Source organism: Sorex fumeus, unplaced genomic scaffold, assembly GCF_029834395.1.
Source record: "Sorex fumeus unplaced genomic scaffold, SorFum_2.1 ptg000115l, whole genome shotgun sequence".
NCBI lineage: Eukaryota > Metazoa > Chordata > Mammalia > Eulipotyphla > Soricidae > Sorex > Sorex fumeus.
This window is the reverse complement of record NW_026606172.1, coordinates 15450741-15467523: the sequence shown is the minus strand read 5'-3', so window position 1 is coordinate 15467523 and position 16783 is coordinate 15450741. Positions and strand designations below refer to the sequence as shown.

The window sequence follows — 16783 nt, the reverse complement described above, 5'->3', positions numbered from 1 at the left end:
GACTTTTGTTTTTGGGAAGACTTTTGATTACAGTTTCAATTTCCTTGATGTTAATAGGTCTATTCAGGTACTCTATATCTTCTTGATTCAGCTTCGGGAGATTATAGGAATCCAGGAATGTATCCACTTCTTCTAGGTTCTCTTTTTTCATGGCATACAGACTTTCATAGTAGCCTCTGATGATCTTTTGAATTTCTTTAGTTTCTGTTGTGATATCCCCATTCTCATTTCTTATTCGGTTTACTAGGGTTCTCTCTCTCTCTCTCTTTGTGAGTGTTGCTAGTGGTTTATCTATCTTATTTATTTTCTTGAAGAACCAACTCTTAGTTTCATTGATCTTTCGGATTGTTTCTTTGTTTTCCATGTCATTGATTTCTGCTCCAAGTTTTATGATCTCTTTCCTTCTGCCTACATTGGGCTCTTTCTCTTGATCCTTTTCTAATCTTGAGCTGTGAAGTCAAGTTGTTTATGTGCATCCTTTCTTTCATCTTGAGGTATGCTTGAAGAGCTATAAATTTTCCCCTTAATACGGCTTTCGCTGCATCTCATACGTTCTGGTAGCTCATGTCTTCATTCTCATTTGTTTCCAGGTATCTTTTGATTTCATCCTTGACTTCCTTCCTGATCCATTCGTTGCTCAGCATTGAGTTGTTTAGTTTCCAGGTATTTGATTTGGTTCTCCATGTCTGTGTGTGATTCATTTCTGTTCTCAGTGCATCATGGTCTGAAAAGATTGTTTGTAGTATTTCTATCTTCCTGATTCTACTGAGGTATTTTTTGTGGCCTAGCACATGGTCTATTTTGGAAAGTGTTCCATGCACACTGGAGAAGAACGTGTATTCTTTCTTTTTTGGGTGTAAAGCCCTGTTCAGGTCTATAAGTCCTTTCTCTTCTATTTCTTCTTTCAGAGGCAATGTTTCCTTGCTAAGTTTTGTTCTTGTTGATCTATCCAGAGGTGATAGGGCGATGTTGAAGTCTTCAGCTACTAGTATGCTGCTAGCAATGTCCTCCTTAAAGTCTGTTAGCAGTTGTTTCAAGTATTTAGCTGTTCCCTCGTTAGGTACATATATACTTAAAAGTGTTATTTCTTCCTGTTGTACGTCTCCCTTGATGAAGAGAAAGTGCCCTTCGCTGTGCCTTCTAATATTTTTCAATGTGAAATTAATGTTGTCAGATACTAGTATGGCCACCCCAGCTTTTTTGAGGGAGTTGTTTGCTTGCAGGATTGTTTTCCATCCTTTTACTTTGAGTCTGTTTTTGCTCTGATTGTTCAGATGTGTTTCTTGTAGAAAGCAGAGTGTTGGTTTCTATTTCAGGATCCATTTTGCCACTCTGTGTCTCTTGACTGGTGCATTTAGGCTGTTGACATTAAGGAAAATTATTGTCATGGGATTTTGTGCCATGTTTCTGTGGGGGTTGGTTGTGTTTCTAAGTGTTTTCCTTCTTATTCGATAGGACCCCTTTAACCCTTCCTTTAGTTTTGGTTTTGCATCTATGAAGTTCCTAAGCTGTTGTTTATCTACAAAATGGTGTATAGTTCCATCGAGTTTGAGTGAGAGTTTAGCTGGATAAAGTATTCTTGGTGAGGCATTAATTTCATTGAGTTTTTTCACTATCTCCCACCATTGCCTTCGGGCTTGGAGGGTTTCCTCTGATAGGTCTGCTGTAAATCTAAGGGGTGCTCCTTTGAACGTGATTTCATTTCTTTGACCTTGCTGCTTGTAGTATTGTGTCTCTGTCCATAGCATCCATCGTTCTGACTATGATATGTCTTGGAGTGTTTTTATTAGGGTCTCTTTTTGCTGGCACCCTTCTGGCTCCTTGGATCTGTATGTCTGCATTCTTTGACTCTGGCAATCTTTTTGGCAATGATTTCTTTGACTGTGGCTTTTTCATTGGGATTGCCTCCCTGCCCTTCATGGTACTCCAATGATTCTAATGTTGTTCCTCTTGGCGTCATCCCCTAGGTCTCTGATTCTCCTAAGAGCCATTTTGAGATCTTTTTCCATTGCTTGTTTTTACCTATGGGATTTCTGTTGTTCATCTTCAAGCTCACTGATCCTCTCTTCAGCTGCACTTATCCTATTGCTAAGGGCACTTACTGAGTTTTTAATTACACCTACTGAGTCCTTTATCTGTGACACTTCTTTCTGTAGCTTTTTTGTTTCTGCTCTCATTTCTTCGTGTATTTTCTCGACTAACCTTTCTATTGTTTCTTTCACTTCTTCTTTTAGTTTTCTGGCTATCTCTTCCATTGATTCTTTGACTAGGTCCTTGAATATCCTCTGCATTTCGTCCCAGAGTTCTTTATCGGAGAGAGCATATTTGTATGCGACCCTCGTTGAGGGTTCGGGAATCTTTTTAAGAAAGGATTAACATCCTTTTTCTCATTGTTGTTGTGTCTATGTTATGAAAGGGGTTGTTTTTTATCACTTGGTTGTGGTGGTTCCTGCAACTTTAACCTTGGGTTGTGGTGTGACTTATTTTATAAAGAATTGTAGTTCAGAACATGCATAACTTTTTTCCCAACAAAATAAAGCACATTTAGTGCTTCTGACACCTAAACTATATTGAGTCTTGAAGTTTTGAAGACTTAAATAGATCAAGTTCCTATAGACAGTTGTGGATAGATATATAAAAAATGATCACAGTGAGATGCAAGGTGTTGATATTTCTATATCCAATAATATTGGTTAGGTTTAATTATTAGCTAGCAGTATTATTAGTCCTTAACATTATGAAATTGTGTATTAGCATAAATAAGTATGTATGTGGAGAGAGAGAGATTCTTTAGCAGTTAAGCCAATTATTCAACAATAAGATTTATGATATGACCACTTGTTTACAAACTTGAAACGTCCACCTGACCAAGTGGAGGAAATTAGTATGTTGGGACAAAATGAATTGAATTATCTGTACTCTGATTGAAGACATTCACATTCTTCTAAAATCTCTGAACACACCTTACCTAGCCTCCTCCTTCTGCCTTTTTTCCTGAAGATCAAATTAGTCTTCATACCACTTGTCAGCATGTGAGGGTAAGGTTATTTTAGTCATAAATATAGTCTGAAATCACTTCTAGAAAACAGTACAGTTAATTAAAAAAAATTATCTTGATTTAGCACTGTAGCACTGTCCTCCCAGTGTTCATCGATTTGCTCGAGCAGGCCCAGTAACTTCTCCATTTTGAGACTTGTTGTTACTGTGTTTGGCATATTGAAAACTTCTTTGGGAGCTTGCCAGGCTTTGCCAAGTTGGATGGGCTGGAGCAATAGCACAGCGGGCAGGGCGTTTGCCTTGTGTGCAGCCAGCCTGGCTGAGCCAGGTTCGATTCCTCAGCCCCTCTTGGAGAGCCCAGCAAGCTACCAAGAGTTTCTTGCCTGCAGGGCAAAGCCTGGAGTATTCAATATTACAAACACAGTAACAACAAGCCTCAAAATGGAGACATTACTGGGCCTGCTCGAGCAAATTGTTGAACAATGGGAGGACAGTTGTTTTTTTGTTTTACTCTTGGAGAACCCGGCAGGCTACCAAGAGTATCCTGCCCACACGCAGAGTCTGGCAAACTCCCTGTGGCATATTTGATATGCCAAAACCCAGTAACAATGATGGGTCTCATTCCCCTAACTCTGAAAGATGCTCGAATGTAAAGGTAAAGGTAAAGGCCCTCCCACTGTTCATCGATTTGCTCGAGTGGGCTCAGTAATGTCTCCATTGGGGAATTTGTTGTTACTGTGTTTGGCATATCGAATACGTCACGGGAGCTTGCCAGGCTCTGCTGTGCGGGCAAGATATTCTCGGTAGCTTGCCGGACTCTCTGAGAGGGGCGGAGGAATTGAACTCGGGTCGGCCATGTTGGCTGCGTGCAAGGCAAACGCCCTACCGCTGTGCTATTGCTCTAGCCCGAATGTAGCACTTTCTAAAATCTCAGGGCTAGGACGAAGGACACGTTACTGGTTCCTGCTCGAGGAAATCGATGAACAGGATGACAGTGATACAGTGTTAAGAGATTAGCCTATGAACCATAGTGAAATGGGTGCCACCAGAGAAGCTTATAGTAGAAATCATATTTTAATACTTAGGTTTTCATAGAATTTTATCACTTTACTCCATGCAATAAAAATGTGTTTATAATTTTAAAAATATTAAATTCTAATTTGTGCGTACCCAAAGAAGGTGATTGCTGACCCTCTGACTATACAGGCTCATATTGGCTTTTACCATTCAGGAAGATACTTTTTCTTAATTCTGAATCAGTGCTAATATGGGTTATAGATATGCCCCTTTAAAGTAGGCAGTTGTGTTCTGGAAAGAAAGATGGCGGCTGCACGGGAGCCTTGTGGACAGCAGGTTTGAGCTGGGGGTGGTGGGAGCGGCAGGGACCTCATGGGAAGGGGAGCGTAATGGGCCATCCTTCACGCCCGACCGAGGTCGCCAGCTGCCCCCCACGAGCGGCTCTCCGGCATGGCCACAGCCCCGGAGGCACAAGGACTTAGCACAGAGAGCCACCCGCTTGGAGCAGAAAAGCAAATGGACTATGTGTTAAACCGCGCCAGCATGCCTACCCGGAGGGGAAAGGGTGTTGACCCGCTCGCCCGCTCCTCTCTGGAAAGAAAGATGGCGGCCGCACGGGAGCCTTGTGGACAGCAGGTTTGAGCCGGGGGTGGTGGGAGCGGCAGGGACCTCATGGGAAGGGGGGCGTTCTGGGCCGTCCTCCACGCCTGACAGAGGTCGCCAGCTGCCCCCCACGAGCGGCTCTCCGGCACGGCCACGGCCCCAGAGCACAGAAACCAATCTCTTAACTATCTAACTTTTAATAGAAATTCTTCCAGGGTTAATAAGTAAAATAGCAGAAATCCAAAACCACGCGGCCGCGCGACATCATTTTATTCTTAAACCAAGTTGTAGAAAGCAAATCATTTGACAATGCTGTTTCAGCATGTCTGATTGGCGGGGGGTCGTAAACTCTAAACAACAATTGTGCATCTTCTATCGAAACAATGTATCTAGCCAAAGTAGATAGAGTATTAACTAGAACTAATCTGCCTCACAGGAATTGGGAGGGGTGGGAGGTGGGGTTCTATTGGGGTTCGCGGTTAAAAATAAGTATTGGTAAAGGGAAATGTGTTTGATATTTACATGACTGAGACCTAAACCCGAAAGCTCTGTAACTTTTCCCACAGTGATTCAATAAAGAAATAAATTATAAAAAAAAAGAAAAAGAAAAGAAATGAAGAAACAACAAAAAAAATAAAGTAGGCAGTTGTTACTAATCCTTATACATACAAAATAACTGGGATTTGTTTGTTTGTTTGTTTGTTTGTGTGGAGGGAAAATCACTGCCCCTTTTCTACCTATTAAATCATAATTTATGGAGCTGGAATCAGAGTCATGTATTGTTAGGGGTTTTTGTGTTTTTTTATTCTATTTTTGAATGGTAATCTAAGTAATTCTAATTTATAACCAAGATTTAGAAACACTGGTTTAGTATTTTAAAAAATCAATATTTATTTTTTCTTGACTTTTTTTTCTTGTACATTCCAATTTTTGTGTTAGTTGTTATTGAGTCACATGTTATGTCTCCATAAATTAAGACATACAGATTATTTACAGAACTACAGTTTCTGTGCTTAATTATTCTCTCCAGCTACACGTTCAAGGTATTCTGAAGAAATAGAATTTGAAGTCAATTAAAAGGAAAAGTAAGATGCTTCTCTTGTAGATCTGTTTTTTTTTCCCTAGATAATTTCATTAGAATTGGAGGGAGCAAAAAGAGGTGCTGATTTTTTTTGCAGTGTGTCTGATGTTTTATGATTCTATAAAGCACGGTAGCATGGTCCTCCCATTATTCATTGATTTGCTCGAGTGGGCCCAGTAACATCTCCATCGTGAGACTTGCTGTTACTGTGTTTGGCGTATTGAATACGTCACTTGCTGAGGCTTTGCTGTGTGGGCAAGATACTCTCAGTAGCTTTTTGGGCTCTCCGAGAGGGTCGGAGGAATTGAACCCGCTGCACGCAAGGCAAATGCCCTATGGCTGTGCTATTGCTCCAGCCCAGTTATATAAAGGTTCTTATATATATATGTATACACACATATATACATTCTGCTGTACAAAACCACTGGAAAGATGATGCTAGAAACAGGATTAAGATAGCCAGATTTTGCAAATAAAAGTATTTGCATTCACTAAGTCTGGCAACTCTATTCCTGAGAAATTGTTTCTTAAATTAATCTCTAGAGTAGTGTTTTTACACTTACCTCTCTGCTAAGTGCTAATGTTTGTCCTGTCTACAAAAGACAAAATGTCGTCTTTTCACCTCTAGAGAAAGTGACCCACATGGAATCTCTCTCTTGTCAACCCAGGAAGAATCAAACATATCAGCAAGAACCACATTTTTGCCTGCAAGCTTGTTGCAGTCTACAGGGAAATCACTTCAAAACTTCCAATTTTAAAAATAGGAAAAATAAGGCATATATGTGGTGAATGTTAAATTTGTTTGTTTGTTTTTATTTAATAAAACTCTTTGCCTAGAGATGATTATGCTAAATAAAAATATGATAGCTAAATATTAGTTCTTTCCATTTAAAAAGTCTGAAGATTTCAAGTCATTTTCTATGTATAACCCACGGTGGCCAATCAGAGTTTCTGCATTCAGAATAAGAGAGTTCCATCTATCATTTCAATGACTGAAAGGAGATTTCTTCCAATTCTAAAAACCTTTCAGTGCCTTGCATACCAAATTTAAGTATACATGAATTTAAATCAGTTTATTAGTTTTAGCAGCAAAATTAGCTGTTTTAAGAATATAATTAGGACAGTAATATGATGAAATCCCTTTTTATACCCTGTCAGGTTCAGAAATAACTTATGTGTTAAACTGTGTTCCTATCTCTAAAGAGTATTGAATGCAGTTGTAAATCTTTAAGAGATTAAATTGAGAAAAATATTTTTGGAGGCCCTTTACAAGAAAGTGGAATTTCTTTTTGTGTTTGTCCAAAAGATACTGAAGTGGTAAGAGAGCAAGACAATGGTTCCCAATCTGTTTTGGGTATTAAAATTTCTGCAATTGAGGATTTATAAGAGGAAAAGATTTTTTTCTGTCTATTTTTGATATTCAGCTCAAATCTGGTTTTAGAATAAAGAAAAATTTCCAGAGAGAACAATGGTCTCTTTTAGAAAAACAGCACTTTTTTTTTAGTTGAGATGACACAAAACTAAATCACATTCCAAAAACATAATTAATCTTGTTTCAGTGAAGACTCAAGTCTGTTTTCTTCAAACTTATTTAACAACCTGATAGATTAAAAATTAAGTTCAAACAACCTCATACCATATGGGCCAGGTTTACCATTTTAGTGATTCCCCATTTAAAAATTGAATTCAATGTGGATGGTAGTAGTGAGCATTAAGTGAAAAAAAAAAGTCCATAATGGATTAGGTCTGTATAGCCTTTTTGTCATGAGTGAAGAGGCTAATGTAATATAAGCACTCATGAGTAATCAGATGTCTTCTGATGAGTGAACTGAAATGTCATAGCAGAAGTAATCCACCATACATTTTATTATGAATTTTTGTGGGTAGATTTAAATTCATTTTCTGACTCATTTAATTTATTTAATCAAAACACAATCTAAGATGCATGGAAAAAATCAATTTTGGTAATAAGCAATTTCCCCGACATAGAGTCATTTTAATTTTTTATTTTCCTCATCAGTTGACGAGGATAAGATTTGTGCAATCAGTCTTTGAAACCTTTTTTTTCTGGTTCTTGCCAAATAATAACTGTAGAGATAAAGAATTCCCAATGATTTCACTTCATTCTATGTACACCAGAAATATCTTAATAATTTTCCTAGATCTGACCAGGTATATGTTTCACATGATTTCTCCAATTCCACCAATGAGCCATATTTTTTCATGAGAATATTTTACAACATGTAGTCAATTACAGATATGTGTGGCTATTTAATTGACTTTGCATTGTCACTTTATCCATCTGTCTTGTATCAATGTTGAAGAACAAAAGGAAACTAATATTTAATAAGGGTACTTATGTAGCAGTCATTATACTTATCATGATTCCCCATAGGACAAAGAGATTCAAGGAGATTCAGTTCAATAAAACAAAGGTACTTCTTAGCTTCTCAAGGCTGTTATTCTAAATTGGATAATAAATGTGCTTTAAGATAGATATTTAATTTTCTTTTGTAATCAGTTCTTCTCTACCATGATCTCATTTTATCATCATCTCTGAAAACTAGTGATTCAAAAAATTATAGTTTGCATAACTTTTATAATATTTGCATGCATATATACATAAATTTGTGTGCATATATATGTAAATTCTGTGTTTTTATTTTATTTACATGAAAGTTGATATTGTATATATTTTTAAAAAAGGTATCGAAGTGATAGAATTATTTTATCTTCCCTTCTGGAGCGATAGCACAGCGGGTAGGGCGTTTGCCTTACAAGCGGCCAACATGGCTGACCCGAGTTCGATTCCTCCGCCCCTCTCGGAGAGCCCGGCAAGCTACCAAGAGTATTCAATATGCCAAACACAGTAACAACAAAGTCTCCAATGGAGATGTTACTGGGCCCGCTCGAGCAAATAGACGATCAATGGGAGGGCCCTTACCTTTTACCTCCCTTCTCTTCCTTACAATACTTATTTTTTAGGTGTACTGGGATAATAACTTCTTTGTAGTCCTCATTTACTTATCTTACCAAGTACCATAAAAGCAGATCCAGAGATTTCAGTATGTAATGCAGGGTGGAGTGGGGATCGAACTTGATGTTTTGCACACAAAAATCAGTTGTTCTCCCATTGAGTGCCATAGCCAGACCCAGAAAATGTTTCCTTTATGGCATATGTTTGCTATTACATACATAGCCTATTTTAGAATCAAATTGCCACTGACTTCAGGTATGTCTTGATCCCCATTGTCTATATCATAACATTCATGTATTATTTACAGATGATAAACTTCATCTGTGTTATCTGGAAGTACTTTTTCAAGCCAAATTTATAAATGTCTTTGGAAAAGCAGAGAAGATCACATTACTGCATCTAACTTGGAACTGAGATAAGACAAATGAGTTCTTTCTGTCTTACCTTTCAATCACCACATAAATACTTATGGAAATACCATGGCAAGGAAATAAAATAGAAAGCCATATCTACTTCAAGATTTTTGAGATTTATCTTCTCAATGAGATAGATAAATTTTCATCTATATTCTAAATTTATAAAGTGAAATATAGAGTCCTCTCACAGACTGGGTGAGATAAGTTGTTGTTGTTGTGTTAATGTTGTTGTTATTGCTGTTAAGCTTGAACCATCTTAAGTGAACACTCCACATAGTTTGAGATGTCTACCCTGAGTCAAGAGGAAGCAGTGTGTCCTTTCTCATAAGAGCGGAACAGAAAACCATGTTAGCATTTACCATGTCAGCCACTCAGGGAAACGATTCAGCACACACATTCTTAAAATTCAAAAATCTTAATTATCACCAAATCTATAAATCTTCAACCTTTATTCATCTTGCTGATGGCTTTTAGAGTCATGCTTAATTTCACAGCTGACAGTATGAAGAGTATCTTCATTTTTTAAAATGTCTAATTGGAACCTAGCAGCTGTTTTCAATAAAAGAAATAAAAGCTTCTTATGTGATAACTTGTACCCTACTTCCCCTCCTTCAAGGAAAGATGAAAGGAATAGGATAAAGCCTGTATAGGCAGACATTAGTTCAAGTACCAGTTATTATTGTATCTGTCATAATAGGGGAGGGATTCAGGGGCAAGAAATCATTCCAGAGTTTTACTGATTTTTAAAGCAAAAACAGAAAAGGAAAAAAATGTGGCTTGCCTATTATAGGTCTACTGGAGTCTTGGTCTAACATAGATACTCACCTTTTCTACCACTTGGGTTGAATTAATGCTGTTATCTTTTGACAATATAGTGATGCTATTTCAGCAGCCTTGATACATTAATGGGTATTATTTATTTATTTACCTGAGGGAGGTGGGTTTTGTTTTGATCGTGTTAGAGGAAGATTCTGGATTGGGTCACACCCAGCTCTCCTTGAAAGCTACTCCAGATTCTGTGCTTATGGGACATGGTTGACAGGGCTGAACCATTCAGGGTCAGGTGCATGCAACGCAAAATATCTCAACCCTTGTCCTTTTAGTGGTACTCTCACTTGCCATATTTACTCAGAACTCATAGGCTCAAGCAAGGCACAAGTTGACACAAAAAGCACAAAATGAGACAGTGGTTAATTGCTTCACGTGTCTGAAAGAAGAAGAAACATTTGGCATGACAATTATACAGCTAAGAGCTCCACATTTCCTACGCCAGGATAGATTGCATTGCTACTGACTCTGCTTAGTCTGTCAACTCATTTTGACTTTATACTTGGGGAGGGAGTAGTTTTTTGGAAGGATCTAGCTGTGGTCCTGGGATGGGATGTCTATGATGCACACACTGTACATGCCCATTCCTTTGATGTTGTGACCTTGGAGAACTGCATCTTGCTTTGGTACTTCTTCTTGTAGTAGAGTTCTCTTCTATGGATGAATGATGTGTTTGGGGGTTTGTGTTTGCAGTTTTGCTTTCTGAATTACATCTATTTGGTGTCTGGAACTATACCTGGCTTGCTGCCTAGGGTTGCTCAGGAAGCTCTTGGGAGATCATGCTGTGTTTGAGTTAAACTTGCGTTCCCCGGTACACAACTTGTTCTTCAGTCTTTGGGGCTATCTGGCTGGCACTCTGCCCCTGATATGTTTTGTTGCTATTTTTGTTTGTTTGTTTTGTTTGAAGGTGTTTTGTCTTAGGTCAAAAGCGACTATCAGTGACTAAAGCATTAGTATCTAAGTCCCATAACTAAGACATTGATTCCACAGAATTAAGATGATGCATGAGTTTTCCTGGCAATTCACTGACTCTCAATGGCTCTGTTTTACCTATCATTACATAAGTTTGGAGTGAATGTGCTATGGATAACAGACCTCTGCCATTTTAGGACTAACAAGGGATTGTTAAATACCTGTATCTCTAAAGTTTCAACAATCTTGCATACAAAATATCAGACTTCTTAGGGTGGAAGACTGAGAAGAATTCAGTGTTTCAAAATTGTTTTATTTCCTTGTGGATCAAGACTATCCATTGATGCTGCATGCCTCTGTAGGGGAAGAGGCCACTGGTTGTTTTTATTACAAATGAATTTAACATCATTTTAGCCTTTTGACTAAATTTCAGGAGGTTTTCTTTTATAAATAACTTTTCTTTTTTAAAAAAACATTTGAAGTGATATGCTTGGAAAATGTATATTATTTTGTAAATAATGACAATAATTTTATAAAGTAATGCATATTTTTATAGTAATAATAATAAAACTAATGTGATAGAGAAATAAAATAGTGAGGCCACTGTTCTGTGACTTTGGAAATTTTTTTAATGTTTCCAAATTTCATGTTTCCTTTTTTGAAAATGGAGAAAACACAATTACCCTTTTACCAGCTTCTAATATGAACCTGGGATTATTGGAGCATGTTATTCACAGAACAGTCTGAGAATAGCTACGTAAATAGGCACATTGTAAGTGTGATGGTATGTAAACAATCAGGACTTTAAATGAACATCAGATTTCATTTTATCTGATCAGACTTCTGTCACATATTGGAAATACAAATTTGAGGGTGAATAGCATTCTCTGATGAATTCCAACAAGTCTGGGCTTAATTTAATCAAATTTTACAGCATTTGTCCAAACAGTTAGTGCTCATCAAGTTGATTTATCTGCCATTCCTTAACTTTAGGATTTGTAGTCTAATAAAAATCCTAAAATCTAAGAGTTAGAAATGCTTTTGATTCTATATCCTCTGATCCCTCTGCTTATGTCTCAGGAAAACAAAACTATTGTCAGTTACAAATTTTATTAAACTGATAGTGAAACACTTCCAAAAGCTATGGATTTTGCATACATTATTCTTTTTTTTTTGCCTCCTGATTGTTCACATGTTTTATAGGAATTTCTGCCCAGCCTTTAATTTATAAAATTATGAGAATGATCAAAGTCAAGTCTAACTAATAAATGGTTGGTGAACATGTCCCTTTAAAAACAATGTGTGCTGTTTGATCATAACTTTTTGCCCAGATATTTTTACCAAAAAACCCCACATCGCAGATAAAACTGAGTGGTATAATTTTGTCACTCATCATAGTATGCTTCTCTCCAAAGTCTGGTTCTCTCAATAAAAGAAAAAAGATGATTTCCTGTACAGACGAAAGGCCAGGCTTTATATGCGACTGATCAGGCATGATATTTAGTACTCAGAGCTCTGCCAAGGGTGACTCTTGCTCACAGAGCCAGAAATAACCCCATTGGGTGTGGTCCCATTTCCTCATTCCCAGTTCAAAAAAAGAAGAAATAGTCATTGCTTCAGAAATTAGTTGTCTCTGCATCACAAACCTATTTTACCCTCACCCATGTGGCTTATAATGTTAATGCACAGATATATATATATATATATATATATATATAGCTTTATAATATCTACAGACTAGAGTTATAATTGATGAGAGATGGTGTAAATTAGGATTATAGATTCTAATGTGAAAATGCCTAAGATCTAAATTTAAACCAGCATCCCACTGTTTGCACACTGTTTAGTATTTTTAAACCTCCAGTTGTCTCTAAAGAAAATGGCAATTTCTTCATAAAATTGAGTCCTGGATTAATAATGCCTAAATAATCAACAACTCCTAGATATGGTGGAATAACTATATAAGTATTTGGTGCTGCCACCCACTAGCCAAAGTTCTTTTCTATCTTTTATAATTGAGAAACTTTAGTACAATTAAGGTTCATTTTCTAATCAATCCCTACTTTTTTTAAAGCCTGTGGATCCATTTTCAAGAGACACAGCCAAGTCAATGATTTTGACTTGCCTGTGCACCTTTTCTAATATTATAATACCTAGAAAGTAACTATGTTCCTAACTTTTATCTTAATCTGGTCATAATACATTGACAGAATGGGTTTGGGTAAGTCCTTAATTATTCTTGTGCCAGGTATCGGATAATTCATGCTCTGAATCTAAAGAGGAGAAAAACTGAAACAATAGAATTTAGATACATTTTATAGATACATTAATTAATAAGGGTGAATAAATAACTCTTATATTTTGTGTCTAAAATGGCTCAACATAGAAATATGGATAATAATGTTTGCAATATAAAAGGAATATCTGCCTTTGAGACTGCTTAGAATTGATGCTAACCTACCTGTCCACTCTGACAAAACAAAACTATGTAGTCTTAGTATTTTTTTGTCATTGGTACTATTCCTTCTGACATATACTGGCTGAGAAATTTTTACTACATCAACTTTCCCATTACTAAGATAGGTTTAATAGTTTTCACTGAAACCCCTATAGAATAAACATAAACAAACAAGCAAAGCCTTCTCGACTTCTCTAGTATCTTATCTCACTAGCGATAATGCCTGATGCTGACAGAGAAGGTTAAATGCCAATATGAATTCACTTAATGATTCCCTAGGTCTGTCCTCATGTCTGCGTTTCCAGTTACATAAACAGTAGATTTAAGTCAAAAGAATGGTTTAAATATTACGTCAACTGGGAACCTTAAATAGTGCTTCAGTTTCAACAGTCGATCTAAGATGAAGAGACTCCTATTCCTAATTTGAAAAACCACGGGAAGAAGCTGTTGAGGGTGTTGTTATCCTTTCCCACTGCTGTTCAGTGTGCCCCCAAGTGGTTGAATGCTGGAGAGATAATTCTGTGGTCAATCCATGAGTTACTGCCACAATTGTGTGCCTGATTGATTTTCGTCGGGATATAACAGCTGAACAATTTGAGATTTATTGCAGGTAATATGAATTCACCTGTTCAAATTACAGCGGTATAATAATTCTTGAAAGTGTGGCTCTACATTTTAATTTAATACACTTAAGCAAATGAACGTCAAGGCATACAGCCACCCTTCATGCATATATTGCTAAAGATTTTATTTGGGACTAATTTTCTTCCTCTTCCTTTCATAATTTAAGAGCGGAGAGAGAGAATAAGAGAAGAGAGAAAGAGAGAAGGCTCTCTCTTATAAGGGATTATTCTGGAATACTTTTTCCTCATTCTTTCCAGCAGTTGGTAGCTGGCATTAATGAGTTTTAATAGTCAATATGATTCAGAACTGTTAACCTTTTTCAAGTTCTTAGGAGTTCTTTCTTGTCTCAATTTTAAACGTGGCCTTTGGGGAATGGAAGTGATTGTGACAGATGGCAATGGAGTTAGATTGCATTTTGGTGCGCGCCTTCTGTCTTTGCCTCTTGATCTCTTTCCACTTTCTCAAGGCAAATTATAGATTTCCTTTGGCCTCTGAAGGTACCGCACTCCTCTGCCTCAGCAACAAATAGCAGTTGCTGGTTATATGCGTCTTTGTTTCTTGTTCTCACGGAGGAAAATTATGTTGCTTAAACATTGTCATTATATGTATTGTTAATACAGCATACTGATTAGTATACGTTTACCAAATATCTGACTAGACAAGAAACTTCAGTTCTCCTCCCCTCCCCCCACATTTTCTGTTTTTTCTTTGGTGAGTTTAAAAGTAGCTTCCCTCTAGTGGCCAAAAGTGATATTTCACTTGCAAGTTATGATAAAATGGGGCAGGGGTGGGGGGCTCCATTTACTATCCCCCTTCCTATAGTAATATATAACATACATACTATTAATATGTACTATCCCCCTTCCTATAGTAATATATAACATATGTACTAATATGCACAGGTAGATATATCAATATATATACATATTACTAATATATTAATATATAGAAATATATATTACTAAATATTTTAGTGTAGTTGCATATGTGGCTTACAAGTAAATCAAACCTAAATAGCTTGATCATTATTTTAAAAACATTTTGGATAATTAAATCTGTGATTTGATATGTAACAAAATAGACAAAGTCACTTTACTATATTCTTTGATATCCACTAACCCACAACAATGCAGCACAAAATACGAAATGTAAGGATCCTAGCTGATTCACACTATAGTTCTAAAATAGGTCTGTTTTGTTTTTTGTTTTAATATAATTTGTTTGTGTTTGAAGGAATAAAAAAGTCTAAGCAGAACGTTGAATAGTGGGCATAATTTCTATGTATCTATAAATGGAACTAACATAAAGGGAAATGCAAATGTATAAAAGAAGTGCTAGAAAATCAGTAAAGTTTATGTATTAAAATTTAACGGCAATAGAGGTGACTTGAGAGTTTATAATTCTACTCAAGTTTATTTATTCACATTCACTTATCCACCTAGGAATTACTTACACAAATACCTAGAAGGTACCGCACTCCAAATGATGAAGAGGAAAGACAAAACAAGGCGTGAGAGAGTCTAATGAACAGATCACTAATTAAGCAACAAGACTGTGCTAGTGAAAAATATGTATAAAGAATCAGGGGAATATATCAGGGACTGTGTAGCCACTTTCCTGAAACCTAGGGAGAATAGTTAATGGAGTAAAATGGTCAAGAAATTGGGCACAGTGCAAAGTAACTGGCAAGCAGACAAAACTAGTAGAATGAATCTGAACAATCAGAGAATGTGGCTTAAAGAATTGAGGTATTTTCCCAGGGCCAAATGAAGGAACCGTGTTACTTACCAGTTTTCCTCAAGCAAGCCTTGAACATGCACTGTATTTTATATCATGATGGGTGAGCAAGTGGGTGGCAAGATTTTGCTCCTTGGGTCCACACACATTAATAAAAATATTTTTTCTTAAAAAAATGTAGGTCCCCCATGCACTGCCAGGAGTGATTCCTCACTGCAGAGCCAGGAGTAACCCCTGAGCATCGCTGGGTGTGACGCAAAAAGAAAAAAAAAGTAGATTTTTAACAGCCTGGCAGTCAATAATGTTTGTGTTCATTTTTTATGTACTATTTCCTTAAATAATTAGCTTGATGCTCTGTTGTCTGACATGTATGGGAATATAAATAATCACCGAAAGCCCTAGATTAAATTCCAAATAGAAGTTATCAGTTTTAACTCAAAGTGTTGTTTCCAGCAAAGTTTGTGGTGGCAGACTCCTATTGATTTGGAAAAAAATGAAACAATGAAGATATAACAGATGCAAAATTAGCAAATTGAGAACTAAATACAAAAACTAAGCGCTGGTTGAATTGGCTATGTTTTGCATATTTTATAGATCTTCACTTGATACAATATTGAAAAATTTCTAAATTCTTTAAGACATAGCTACCCTTATAAAGGTACAATGTGTATGTTGCTGATAATATACATATCTAATATATACTATATAAAGTATATAATATAATGAAGTAAATACACATATAGATGCATAAAATTGCTCACATCAGATAAAATTTTATTGTAAATATATTCTCCACCCTGAAATCCATGTAATTCCCTGAACTTTACATTCCTAATGATCTCCATCTTCCCAAATTCTGTTCTGCAATACCCCAGTCATAGGAACCTTACTTAGTAACACTCTCATGTTCATGGCATTTTTTTTCAATCTGCCTTCTGGGTTGAGATTTAATTGTTTTTAACAACAAGTATCTCAAGTCTCCAGTACAAGTATTTGATGAGATCAAGGATGTGACCTAAGGAGCCTCTCCATGCTAATGGGGTAGCACATTTGCATTTTAACCTATGCTATTGTCTCAAATTAGCAAAATAGAATAGCTTTTCTATCAAAGGTGTCATTTGATTAGGAAAATG

General features: G+C 36.6%; 1 protein-coding gene across 5 annotated transcripts in view; it reads left to right on the top strand.

Annotated features, from left to right (window-relative positions):
* Positions 1-16783, top strand: part of ROBO2 (roundabout guidance receptor 2) — a 641887-nt gene that overhangs the window by 275598 nt on the left and 349506 nt on the right. The gene's annotated exons all lie outside the window — the stretch shown is intronic.